The following is a 14,401-nucleotide window of genomic DNA, read 5'->3' on the forward strand; positions in this document are numbered from 1 at the left end:
TTTGGGGAAACCTGCAGTCAGCTGAGACGGATGAGTGACAAAACGTTTCTCCCACTGAAAACGCTACGTCCAGATGAACAGAATTAACTTTTGGAGATTGACCATTACCAGTTTATCATATAGGCAGGAGACCTTTGGTCAAAGAAAATTATTAATCCATCTGAACTCATTAATATTTGTAGGTACAACTGTGTTCTGGGATATCCTACACTTCCATGTGCAAACATGGATAGCCTGAGGTTAAGAAAGGAGCAAGAAGGTGGTCCCATGATAGTGCAGTTTTTGTTATGGCCTGCAGGGGGAGGCAATTTCCAGACAATTTCTTACTGAGTTTCATTTAATACAACACTATGTGTTGGTTACTAATTGTGGCCCTCTTTATTTATTTAGGTAATGCGGGCCATGCTTTACAGCATCGTTGCCCTGCCTCTAACTTAGGAGTGTGCAGTCAAAATGTGGAAAGTGTTCAATGTTATAAATATCTCCCTTTTGATTCAAAGCTGAATTTCAAAGCAAACACTGAAGCTGTGTGCAGAAAGGGGCTCCTGTCATTAAGAAGGCTTTTTTGTTTCCATGTTGATAAAACCATGATGGTTTTATTTCACCGTGCTTTTAATGAATCTGTTTTGTCCTTTTCCTTGGTGTTGTGGTTTGGATAGTTATCTGAAAAGAGCAGAAACTCTCTCAGATTGTTAAGTGGTCTAAAAGGCTGATTGGAGAACCACAGCTGAAAATTTCTGTACACCAGACAGTTACAGCGGTCAGCTGGTTTCATTTTTCTTGATGATCCTTCACACAGTGAGAATCATTTTCTTCCTCCCGGACAAAGGTTTCTGGTCCCAAACTGTGAAAACGACAAGATTTAAAAAGTCACATTTGTGGATTATATGATGGCCAAAATTAGTGTTAAGTTTTGTTGTCAGTATTTTTTGCTGTACTTTTTTGTTTTCTGTTGTTTCTTCGATTCATGAGAACAAATCTAACTACAGTTACTTATTAAATACCTGAACCTTAAAATGTTCAAATCAAAGATTCCCAGCTAGTTCCGAACCCAGCGTCCACATAGAAGTAATTGGCAAATTGAAAAAGAAGGTTGGTTGCAAAGTGGTTTGCAGAAGAAACGGCTTAAAAAACACAGCAGATATGAACTTTCTTTGAAATCGTTTATTATATATCTGGCATTAGAGGTGAACATAAACACTTATCTAATGTCATTTCAGCTCTCAATGCCACCATGGCTGTTCAGAGAGGAAACATCAGTCCTGGTTTCTCAGGTTCTTAATCCTGATCCGCCTCAGAGCAAGTCAGGTAATATCTGCAAGGGATGGATTTTCTCCAAAATGAAATACTCTGTTTGAAGATGAGATCATGTCAGAAAATCAGTGTTGTTCTTCTTTTATATGCTGAACAGACTGGATCGGTAATCACACCAGCAGAGCCAGGAAGTGTGTTTCCCAGGGTTCAGAGCTGGACGGCTCCCCTGTTGCCTCTCTCAGCGGGGATCAGTCCAGTCTGGGCCTGCTGCAGGCCATGTTGGGTCAGGTGGAGCTGGATAAAAACAAAAACAAATAAAGAAAAACAAATAAAAATAATTACAAAGAAAATATATTGATTTAAAAGTTTGTGTTAAATGTTGTAAGTCACATCGAAATAGAAAGATCAAGTGTGGGTGGACAGGAATGATTAGATGTCAACAACTTGATTGGATGGCCAAAGTGTGAAATGTGACGTCCTGTGAGGGAAGCGTGAAAAAGCGTGAGCAGGTATAAAAATTAGGTAAAAAAAAAAGACATTTAGGGTTCTTCCATTTTGTCTTTTGCGAGATGAGCAGTTGGGAAGGTTGGATCTAAGAGGTTCACAGTTGAAAGTTCAAGCAGAGACGCTAGAGGGGGAACCACAGCCCAACCTGTGAACTGGTTTCAAATGAATGCCCAGCTGCTTTCCTGTTGGGTGATTTTCATCAACACAGAACACGGGGATAAATGCATTTTTGGTTCCATCCTCTCTCCTCACCAATAAAATGTCCTACGTTGAGTTTGTCTCCACCTGCTGGGCGGTGGCGTGTCTAGGGTGGAGGATGTAGTTGCAGCTGCCCTGCAGGTGGAGGTGGTGCAGGACAAGCAGAGCAGCAGATTTGTGAGTGTTTTGGACTTGAATTAAAAAGACCAAGACGTGCTGATGAGGCTGCTGTGTGAGGTAGAGACAGGTATAAGGATGTGTATAAAGATTGCGTCTCGCTGTATTGCTCAGGCTGCACTACAGCGTCTATTCACAGGCGCAATCCCACTACTGAGCGACACGGGGGCTTTGACCTGCTCCGTCTCCGACCTGGGCCGGTGCACCCCTCCTTAGATGACCTGGTGGTCCCGGGCTTCCCCTAGGACAGGGGTCGGCAACCTGCGGCTCTGGAGCCGCATGCGGCTCTTTTGTCCTTATACTGCGGCTCCAGGTGGTTTGGGAAAATAAATTAGAAGTATTTAGCTGAAGTGTATTTTATTTCTGTTTAGTTCTTTTTTTAACTTGTAGTTCTAAATTGGAAGATTATTGTGATTTTGAAATATAAAAATAAAATTATATTATAATATTTTTTCACCGCTCAAAATAAGCGTCACACTCGCGGAAGGCGGTATACCCGCCGAAACGCCGTGCATTTATCGAGACTTTTGACCCCAGGTAGGCCAGTTATGGATCTTCGGATCCACATTATGTCAGCAGCTCCACCATGAACTATGTTAAAACAAACACCGCTTACGCCTCACAGATGACAGCTTAAAGTCCTGCGTAAAGATGAAAGCCCAGATTTGCAGATGCTGTGCGCAGCGGTCGGGACCATAAGTCTTATTGTAAACATATCACGGCAGACCCGACGATGTTTCCATGAACATGCTTTTCAGCATCTCTTTACTGACCAATTTTCACACACGGTTGCTGTACGCATACAGCCGGCTGTAGCTTTTCAGCTCACAGCCCGACAACACAACAGCACAGAGAGCACAGACTTTAAGGCAGCGAGGCGTGATTGCGGGTGCAGCTCAGGTGCGTCCGCCTCCCAGCGGCGCTGCAGACCACGCCCCGCCACACACGTTAACCAGGTAAAATACATATTTAGGCGGAATTTTGCAAATATCTATTTTTCCTTTTTTAGCAGCATAGTGCTTTTTTCCAATTACTTTTTAAAAGTCAGGTCAAGGCTCCAAAAGCCCAAAGGCGATATAAGGGTGGTAGCTCACAACAGTTTTTGTTTGCTGGATCATTTTAGTTCAGCTGGGTGTCTTTCCTTTTGTTATATTTCTTTAAGAGTTCAAAATGTGTTAATTACATAAATAAAATGTAATTTTCTCTGTAGCACTTCATGGATTTTATAAGCAACACACCTCAGTTGCTCTGTGGATTCTTTTAAAAAGCAGTTAAAAACTTTTCTGTTCAAACAAGCCTTTTGTTGATCTACGTATTTTAGATTCTTTACATTATTTACATTTGATCTTTTACATTGTGTATAATGTCTATTGATTGTATTGTTTATTTTAATCTTTGTGTACAGCGCTTTGTGACTGCCTCTCTGTGAAAAGCGCTTAATAAATAAACTTTACTTACTTACTTTAGTTGTTCACACAAAGCATAAAGGTAAAAAAACAATATATGCAGTGTTATCTTCATTTTAGATTTCAAAAAGTATTTGCGGCTCCCAGTGTTTTCTTTTGCGTGGAAACCGGGTCCAAGTGGCTCTTTGGGTGTTAAAGGTTGCAGACCCCTGCCCTAGGATCACCATATCGATGCCGTACTTAGTGCGGACACCCGATCGACATAGCCTGCTGCAGCTCAGAGCTCCTGAGCTCAAACGATCCTCCAACCTCAGCCTCCCAGTAGCTTGGATTACAGGCACGCGCCACCGCACCCGGCAAGAAGCAGCTACGTTCACATAAAATTTTACTTTCTTTCATGTGAGCTCATCAGGTTTGTGCCCATCATCAGCCAAGATGAAATGCTGTAAAAATAAAAATAAAAAAATCATTTCAAAGTGAGGAAGTCAGCACAGTAATAACAGGTTGTTGTTTTTGTTGGGGTTTGTTTTTTTTTGACAAAGCAAAAACATGACATAGCCTTTTTAAGAAGCCGAAGGACAGTGTATGTGTACGTGTGTTTGTATATTATTGTTTTGTGTGTACAGTGTCAGAAATACAATAAAAATGTTGAAGGATTTTTAGTCAGTGTTTACAATTTTCGCAAGTATCTGATTGAATTGATGACAGCCTCTCATATTTTCATGCCATGACATGGGATGGGACCGGTCCTTATTTTGGGATAATTGGAGTAAATAAGAAAGATTGTTTCAACTTGCTGAAAGTTTTGACTTCACAAAATCGGGTTTTTAGCACATCAGTGTCAATGTGAGCACATTCAAAGATGCACACATTTAGTTGTGCAGCAGTAATCAGCTTCCTGTAGTAAATTTTATTAGAATTATGTAGAATGTTTTTACAATGTGCATCATTATAAAATCCACTAAAGTTCAGGGGTGAACGGTGCACACGTGTCATAAGCAAGTTGTGAGAAAGCTCGTGGTTAAACCAAATTTCAAGTGTATGTTGTGACAACAGACAAGAAGAGCCAAAGCTTGAATGTCAGAAGTGGGATTCGAACCCACGCCTCCAGAGGAGACTGCGACCTGAACGCAGCGCCTTAGACCGCTCGGCCATCCTGACGTCCATATGGCGGCTATGTGGAAGTTACAACCTTAGATACTTGGGAAGACACAAATGTTATACTGCACATAACACATATAGCAGCTGAGCAATGTTGTCCATTGTTGAGCAATGGAAACACATACTCGTGGCGCCCACTTTCTGTGCTGACTTTGAAGTCAGCAGTGCAGTAAGTGAGTGAGGGGAGTGTTTGTGACTTTTACGCACAAGCGCACCTCAGCACTCAGACACCCAACTCTGTAACTTTGTGTGGTGTACAACTGAATTTCAGACAGCTCTTTGGTACCACATAGGGATTCACAAGTGTTTGTAATACTGTTAGATAATAATCACAAATTGTTACATTTGTGGAGCTGCAGCCTCATTCACGGGGCTTTTAACTATGCCTGAGGTGATATCATCACACCAGGCTTGTGCCCATCATCAGCCAAGCTGTAACACAGTATTTTATGAGATAGATAGATAGATAGATAGATAGATAGCAGTACAAACATCTTTCCAGATAAAAATACCTTGTTTTTTTATACATCTTCCAGTCTGTGAAGTGAAACGTTGCGTGGAAAGTGGATGAATGTGGAAGCTTGGGATGAGGGTCAGAGGGGAGTAGCTAGGGTTTTGGCACCCCACTAGTTCTAACAGAGAGCGTGCATTGTTCTCTGACCTAAATTTCATGACATGGAACTGCAGAATAAAAAAAGGTCAGAGTGAATTGGACGCAGCAGCAATGTATTCACTCTCCACCGCCCCACACAAATTGGTCAGACTATGACATCATCCAACTGTCAAAAAGTATTTTAAGACTAATTAGGAAAGTGCATTTTAGGAAAGATGTTAACCAATGAGCATATCTGATCTCATTTTCCTCATTTTTGCAGCTTTGGAGCAACCTTTCCAAAATATGCATTCACTGATTAGTTAATGATAAATGTTAAGATAAAGGAAAAGGTCAAGGAATACCAGAACCTCTTGTGCTCACAAATGTGAAGCTTTATTTCAGAGCAATCACTGTATACACAGCATACTAGGAGAAGGATGTAATAAATGAGGCAACATGCTTTCAGAGGCACAGTCAAGGTCACATTAAGGCCACACATTAGAAAGACTACAAGGAAATCTTTCTATTTTTAAACAATTTCAAGCCCCGTATTTCCTCACCTGTTCGGCAGTACTCAGTTTTCCTTTCACTTGACTTTCACCTGTCAATACACCTGCTCTCATTCCACTGCAAACCAGCCACTCGGAATGTATTTCTGTCTACCACACATAAGTGTTTTCTCGTAAGACGTTTGGCAAGTCACAGTAAGAAAAACAAATGTGTCACTTTGACGGTCAAACCCCATTTAGTTGCTTTGGTTTTAGGGCCCTGTAAACCCCACTTTCATCTCAGCTGTTCTGCTTGGGTTCAAAACATTCTTAAGTATAATGTATAATAAACAGAAAAGAGACATTAAAATGCTCTTTTTTTCCAGCAGGCTCATCAGCATCGAAAACACATCTAGCGGCGTCATCACATTCACAGGGGTGTCTTGTCGAGGTCCCACTTGTCATTTCTCTGTGCCTGTTAGCTCATCTCGGTGCGTGGAGGAGGCGGTAGAGGGAAAATATAAATCCCACACTCCTTTTTATCACACTGACTCCATTCTTCACAGGCCTTGATGAGACAGGGGAGCAAACCTGGGTGGAGTCTGAAGATTTATGACTGCCAGAAGTGTGCTGGCCATTAGATCTCAGTGTCCTGCTAATGAACAATCACACTGAGAGGTACAGTATCTTTGGAGCTCATCGATCAAGAGTCATCTTCAGGGACGTGCAAGCTGTAGTCTGACAAGGTGGCACCAAAGGACAACAAGATTCATCTTTGTTTTCTACTCAGACTTGTACTCAGACTCGTGCTGGATCGTGTGGTGTAGTGTATCTGACGGAACACCACATGTTGCAAGTTTATAGTTTTAGGTTTCACGTGTTTTTCTAAATCAGAGTCAAATTGCAACAGATTAACACAATAAAGTTGCAATTAATAAATCAGTTTAGGATGTGCCAGACTGATAGTAGCAGCAAAACTGTCCCTGCATAACTCTAACCGCAAACCCCCCAACATGCAATCACACCATCGTTACTCCTTTTGCCCCCTTGGGTATTGATGTGCAGTCAGCAGCCTCAGCTGCTGGTGATGCAGAACCTTGCCTGTGTTGTCATCAGTGTTGTGGCGTCTCATGGGAGAGCAGAGATGAGTGCTGTAATTAGCGGGGAATGAGGCCAGCAGCAACAAGAGCGTCTGTGTGGGGCCCCCTCTGGCCTCTGGGGACTCTGAGACGCGTGGCTAACCTGTGGTGCACTACCTGTGGCACTGAGGGCTGATGTGTTAGACACACAGTAATGTGCCTTTATTTGAATTTTTCTTCCAAGGAGCCGGATTTTCTTGTATTTTTTAAAAAGTTGTTTTGAGTAGTAGTTCTACAGGACATGTGAAGGTCTTTGTTTGGCCATTGGCTGCTTTTTTACTTATTTTCAATGCATTTCAGATATATGTTTTTTTAAGTTTGTTAACTCTCATCTATGAATCCTTAAGGTACAAAAAAAAGGTCCCTAACTCAAGAGAAGAACCAGTGTTCTGCACACACAAAATCCACCTAACCTGACACAAGACTTGAGAGCCACATCTGGACCTTCAGTTGATCATCTACTGTTCACTGAAGTCTCATCAGCAATGGCCTCAGTGGAAGGGTGGCTGTAAAGAAGCCATTCTTAAGGAAAGGAAATAAGGGTGAAAGGATGAGGTATGCTAAATTATACAAGAACTGAACTGAAAATGAGTGGCGTCAGGTCTGATAAATTTGTCTGTTTGATTGTTATTTATCCTTATTTTAGGTTTTGTGCTGTTAGACTACACACTGCCTGTGTATTTCTGTAAATACCATGCGAAGTGACAGTTTGAGCCAGTGGTGTTAGGGATCTCCACAACTGATGGAATTATAAATGCAGGAAAGTACTGTTTGATTGACCATGTAATGCCATCTGGAAAGTGTCTGATTTCCCTGTCATTTTTCAGGATGGCAATGATCCCAAACACACATTGATTGTAGTAAAAGCATACCTGGATAGAAAAAACACACAACTGAGCACTTTACTCATGGATTTGCCTCCACAGTCTCTCAGACTCAACATTATTGGAGCAGTGTGGATCATCTTGACAGAGAACAGGGCAAAAGGCAACTTTTCAATTTAGGATTTGGAATAGTACTGTAAAAACAATATTCTTTAACTTGTCCCAGTTGGAAAAGCAGAGGTGGAAAAAATAAAATCACCATGTCAAATACTGGCATGGCTGCAGACACAGTTGATGGGAGCTACTAGTAGTGCTAAAAAATATTTGCGTTTTACCTGTATGCTGTCACAAAGACTATGTTAAAAAGAATTACAAGAATATTGCCAGCAGGAAAAAAAAAAAGAAAGACAATCAGTGTGCAAGACCAGAAGCAAAAAGGAATGGATGAGTGTCCTCATGCAAAATCATAAATTTAGGGAAATAAATAATTTCTTTTACACAGGACGAGGGTAAACTAAATGAACTAACACATGAACTAACACTAATTTAATCCAGATTAAAATTATGTGGATTTATATGGTGTCAAAGACGTGAAATGACTGTTTGTATGCTTAATTAATCTTTATGAAGAATTTGTTTTGTTTTGTTCTCTCCTGAAAATTCAGCAAATGTCTTATCATGTTTTCACTGTTAGAATGGACTGTAATAAATGACTTGTGTTTCCACTGTGTGTGTGTGTATGTGTGTGTGTGTGTGTGTGTTACAGCCCCAGTCTCTGTGTCTGCGTGCGCTGGTGTGTGCAGGTGTATGACTGCTGCTTATGCTCCATCTGCGTCTGCCGCTGATGAGTAAAGCCATGAAATAGATCCAGCTGGAGATGTGCAGAGGAGCTTGAGGCCTCCTGGGAAATCATCCACACTTCCACCAGCACCATTTTGTCCACTTCCTTTGCACCCCAGAGAGCTATCAATAAGTGGGTAATTGAATTTTAAGCACAAACACTGCTGTCAAATGAGTGTTGCTGTGGTGGTGGTGGTGGTGGTGGTGTGTGTGTGTGTGTGTGTGTGTGTGTGTGTGTGTGTGTGTGTCTGATGGGGCATGTTTAGCTGTGTGAACATGGTGATGCTCTCTGCGGACTTTGCGCAGAGAGGATGAATGTTTAATCCATTAAATAACAATTACAGCCTGTAATGGTCCAGAGAGGCTGGTGGAAGAAGGGAGAGAGGAAACATAGCTGGACTGTTCACAAGCCTCTAAACAGCGCGCATCCATTAAATGCGATTATTGGCATACGCGTGCAGACAAAATGAAGATGTAAGACTAATAACATGTGCATAGATTCTCTGTAATGCTCTCAAGTTTATACATGTGTCTTGTTCTAACACTAAAGTGATTTCTGGGGTGTTTTATAACCTTAAGGGGATGCATAAATGCTCTGCACTTAAATACACACGTGTAGATGACATTTAAGTATTTATCACTGTGTTTGATTTAGTGTATTTAATACAGGTAATGCTTGTGACCTTGTGATCTTTTAAATGGAAAAAAGGAACACTTCAAGTGTAAACATGCCACAGCTCACACCTTGGGAAGATATCTCCACCTATAATCATTATGCAAGAGGGTATGTTAGGTTGGCTGGCTCTCTCTTGGAAATGAGATTTAAATCTCAATCAGTCTTTTCACCTGGATAAATAACGGATAATGACATAATGAATGAAAGATACTCTATGATATAGCTTGTAGCACTTAAAATGCTAAATATTTATGATGTAAGAAGGGGAATTACTGTTTGTTCTTTCCTCCAAAGTGCCTCAAAGGTCCTCATTAAATGAAAGGATCTTAAAGTATAATTTGTCTTCTGCGCATCCTAAATTCAAATTAATTTAAGAAATCAAACCACAAGTTGGCAGCTGTATTACAAAGTGCCACCAAAATAAATGATAATGATGCAAGCGCACCTACGGCTCTGCAGCCTTATAGCTTATTTAGTTCATTTCAGTGACTTCTGAACTCACTTGTAAGCACACAATGTCTGAACTTGGATTCGGTTAATGGTGTTGCCAGTATTTTTATTTAATTATGGGAAACGTTCATAAGAAGAGGCATGTCACAGTAATAAAATAAATAAATGTAAAAAAAAAAATGGGTGAACAGATGTTTGAGGAAATTACATTTCCACTCCAGCTGTAAAGGAAATATGTGGTCTGCATAATAAAATTATATTCTAGTGGCTTTGAAATAGAAAACAGCAACTATGTTAATTAATGGTCATTCATGCAAATCAGGAGGCTAAAAGGAGACGATGACCCAAAAGTGTGACTATTTTATTTATTTAATCGTTAGAAAGACTAAAAACATCTACACTTGATATGAAGAAGAGGTATCGTATTGCCAACATCAGTGCGAATACTGACTTACATGTTTTGTGAACTTGGCAATATAGTTTGTGTTTAAATAGCTGAGTGCTCATGAGATAGTGTTTTATAGTATTTATGTTTGTGAATCTGTCAGTGTGCTGCAAATAAGGAAATCAGATCATTTTGCATATATGTGTTTGGCACATATAAACCGACATTAAAGACAAAAAGGTATACGGGTAAGATTTGCCTGATCACACTAACACACTGACCTTTACCCTGACCAGACAAACGCCGCTCACACTCCCAGCTCGATGAATGCAGTTTGTCAGTGCGATCGTTAAGTTGCACTCATGATCCAAAATGAGTTTGCTAGCTGTGGATTTCTCATGCTGCTCACACAATGGCCTGTATATGGGAGCTGCCTGGTGGCATTGCTTAATTAGGCGAACAGTTGATTCATTTGCACTAATTGACAGCTAATTAAAGGAGTGAGGGCACATCAAGCTGATGTCCCTCTGAGCTGGGCCTTGACTGCGGATGATCATAGGGAGAACATATTATGGAATATTGAATCTTCTGAGAACCAGCTGCCATTAGAAGAGGCCTCAAACATATGGACCAGTCTGTGAGGCTGTGAGTGTTTAAACAAGCTCATCCTACAGTGTTGAAATGCAGCCTGTAGAGCCCAGCTGCTTATGAGCCAAGGCTTCATTGATTGCTAGAAAAAAAGACAGTGAATAGGACCTAGAATTGGTGTAAAATGCTGTATAATCAACAAACAAGAAAGATTTACAAGCAAGTACCTTCAGAAATGTAAAAATGACACCTTCTGACCACCAACATAACAAACTGAGCTCTGGAAACAGAAAAAAATGTTTTACCAAAATCTATATTAGATTTAAAATGTAAAGTTTACAATTCTTATACAACAATGGATAAAAGTCCACTGATGGACGTTGTAAAGAAGAGTGGTCCATAATTTCTCCACAATGATATGACAGACTGATAAAGTCACAGAGAAAACAAATACTCATGTTATTACTGCTAAATGTGGTTCTATAGAATTTCACACACTGCTTTTGTTAAATAAATAATGATGAGGTGTATTTAAATCATTACAAGGCCGGGTAAAGACCAGGTGAGATTTTATACATCCTGATATGAAAAATCTTAACACTGGCAGAGAGCATACTATCTTTTTACAATTAGCTATCATTAGGTTTTTCTCCTATAAAGTTTTCTTGCTGTTGTCACTGGTACTAGAGGAGCTTGGCTGTAATGTTTGATACTGTATTTATGCCGTGTGGTCATGTAAAAACAGAAGATAAATATTAGAAGAGTGGATCCTCCCATCAGCAACCTTTACAGCTCTATTAACTCCAATTACAGATGAGAACAGCAGAAATTTGGATACTTCATAATAAGACTCTAACTTGAAACATATTGGAATACTATACTATTTGTCATGGGCTGTACCAGCAAGAGTTTTATTTGTTCTTTTCTATGTTTCAATTTATTTAATGTCTGCAAGTGTTGAATTTCTTGCACTTTACTCACAAGATTTAAAATAATCCTTGATATTTATCAGAATGGTAAAAATGTAACTCTATTTGGGATTTTCATTACTTTCAGCATCTATGTTACTGCTAGAATGAAATGAATGTCTGTCTGGAGTTCCCTGAGAGACTTTTGCAGGCTCTCCTTGGGCCAGGCACCGCACTCTCCACAGGAACCCAGGAATAGGCTGTCTTCATGTCTGCTGGTGCTGCCCATGTGAATCACAAAAAGACAATTAGGGGCTTATTAGGGTCTTGGGGCGATGCAGCTCACGGGGCGTCCGCTTGCCGGTTTGCCCCCAGTTTTGAGCCACTGCCATAGCTGAAAACAGTCAGGGGCATTGTCTCACCTAATTACACTAAATGGGCCCCTTTTTGTGCTGCTGCTGCTGCTGCTGCCATGCCTGTCTAGTTCCCTTCACCTGCCTAACTGCTAGTCCCTGTCTACTGTGGACATGTGCTAATTAGACAAGAAATGGGCCCAAGTAATTATGTCAATTCTTGTTTGGAGCAGCCACAATGTGTAGTTATTTTGTCAAGAAACTTTTGGTGTTGGGGGGGGGGGGTGGTCTCTCCCACGTTTCTCATAGTGTTTTCCTCATTACGCCAATAACACATCTGCACATGCAACAGGGGAATGCGGCACACTCGGCAAGTCCCCGACAAACTTCAGAGCGTAAATAGATGCACTCATACAGAAATGGAGACTATAGAATGGCAATAGCATGAAGTTATTGCCCTAATTAATGCTTTGTGCCCACAGAGCAAACTGTTGATGCACTGGTGCCACATTGTTAGGACTGTGAGAGCTTTTTTGTCTTCTTTGCTCTAATGGGATGTTTTGATCAACGGCTGTTTGGTGACCCAGCTCCTCTTCTTAAATGCCAAGCTCTGGGAAATGGCAATTAGCTAGATTAGTAGAGCCATTTTGGGAGTCTCAAACATAGACAGAGATCAGACAGGGGCAGATGGAACTCTAACATGACAAAACAAACCATGCCTGATATTTATATATATAAATTACAGTAAATTTAACCGGTGTAGGGTTATATTCAAGTATTTGTTTTTGAATTTGTGTTTCTTTGCAGCGATGTTGAGTATAGCCAGAGAACTGAACTGCATGTCACCCAACAACATTCAGTCCTGACTTTTATTTATAACAAAATCATTACTTGTACATTGTACATGGATATTTTCACAGATTTAATTAGTGTCTGCAAAATTATCTCAGTAGAATTACAGCATATTATTGCTTTAGTCCTTTCAGGGATCGGAGATACAGCTATGAAAAAAAAAACTACATTTGAAGGGATTACAAGTATCAGTGTGCAGTCAACTAAACTGTCAAGTAATCTGGGACACTTTTTAGTTAGTCAACTGGGACATTGAGGAAAACCCTATGTGTAACATTAAACTATGTTCATGCAGTTTCTTTTTGATAATTTTGTGTTGTATTGATATAATAAAATGTATTTATTCTGACCCTAAAGTTTTATCAAACATCAGTTGTTGCACATTTTTTGAGATACGAAGGGTTCAAATAAAATGGGATATTAAACTACAAAGTGAAAAAAAAATGTCATTACTATAATTTGAGAACATTATGTAATAAAACATTTGCATAGCATTAAATTACTAGAACAGTAGTATAAGCCACTCTGTTGCTAGAAAGCAGACATTTGTCTGTGTCAGTGTCTCCCTGTACTCAACTAAAGTTTCTCTCATCTTCTACCTTCTCTTTCTTTTCTTTTTTCTTTTCTTTTCAGCATGCTGTCTGGATGATAACAACTATAAAATCTATCACTCAAAATGCCTCGTTTATTCTCTCCTTTTTCAGCGAGTGTCAGCTAAATAGCAGTCTGTGCGCTACATGTTAATATGAAAAAATAATAATTTACCCATTTATCAGCGCTGGAAAACAGCTTCCATGAGTTAGTGAGTGTTTTTTGCATGTTTGTGAACATTTACATACATGTATAAATACTAACATGCACAAGTATACATAGTAAAGTACACATAAACACAGATCACAGGCAAATGCACTTAGAAGGCAAAATGTGGAAAAAGTATGCAAGACATGCAATAATAAAATCTAATATTAATACCAGTATTTTCAGTATTTGTTTGTCAGCTCAGGATGTGGCCCATTTTAAGTAATATTTATTGACTATTTTATCTAACACATTAAGGAAAACTTGATTAACAGCTAAAAATACTTTTTCATAAAAAGCTGGTTTATTTTAAAGATATCACAAAACAGATTTTGACTCATTATTTAGGAATGTTCTTATTTTAATTGGCTTATCAACCTTGTTAATGACAGTAAGATTAGTCCTGCCATGCAGTTTGTTTCACATTTTGTAATTAAATTGGTGAGAATGCCAGTATTTTAACCCAGATTGTGGCAAATGAGGTGGGAAACATCTTTTTTTTAATTCTTTTAAAAAAAATGAGATATTATTGTAACACAACTAAAATTATTTAAAATAACAGAACAAATTAATATAAGAGAAGAAGACAAAATAATAATAATAATAATAATAATAATAATAATAATAATAATAATAATAATAATAATAATAATAATAATTACATATACTTATAACACTTAATCTGCTTGCAGGTTTATTCCAAAATACTTTTAAGTTTTTTTTTCCATGTGTCTTATTTCTCTTTTTGAATCAATTAGAGATGTACTGTAATGATACAACAAATGTCTGTCTATCTGCTCTG

The 14,401-nt window shown here is 39.3% G+C and overlaps 1 long non-coding RNA gene and 1 other non-coding gene across 2 annotated transcripts; both read right to left on the bottom strand.

Moving 5' to 3' along the window:
- Positions 1 to 2,238: 2,238 nt before the first annotated feature.
- Positions 2,239 to 3,741, bottom strand: LOC146501598 (uncharacterized). Its single transcript, XR_014869544.1, has 2 exons — positions 3,599 to 3,741; positions 2,239 to 3,374 (listed from the first exon to the last, which is right to left on the bottom strand). It is a non-coding gene; the product is annotated as an uncharacterized LOC146501598 (long non-coding RNA).
- An 879-nt stretch (positions 3,742 to 4,620) lies between these two features.
- On the bottom strand, positions 4,621 to 4,703 carry trnal-cag (transfer RNA leucine (anticodon CAG)). Its single transcript has one exon. It is a non-coding gene; the product is annotated as a tRNA-Leu (tRNA).
- Positions 4,704 to 14,401: the final 9,698 nt, after the last annotated feature.

Source organism: Neolamprologus multifasciatus, chromosome 15 (genome assembly GCF_963576455.1).
Source record: "Neolamprologus multifasciatus chromosome 15, fNeoMul1.2, whole genome shotgun sequence".
NCBI classification, from domain to species: domain Eukaryota; kingdom Metazoa; phylum Chordata; class Actinopteri; order Cichliformes; family Cichlidae; genus Neolamprologus; species Neolamprologus multifasciatus.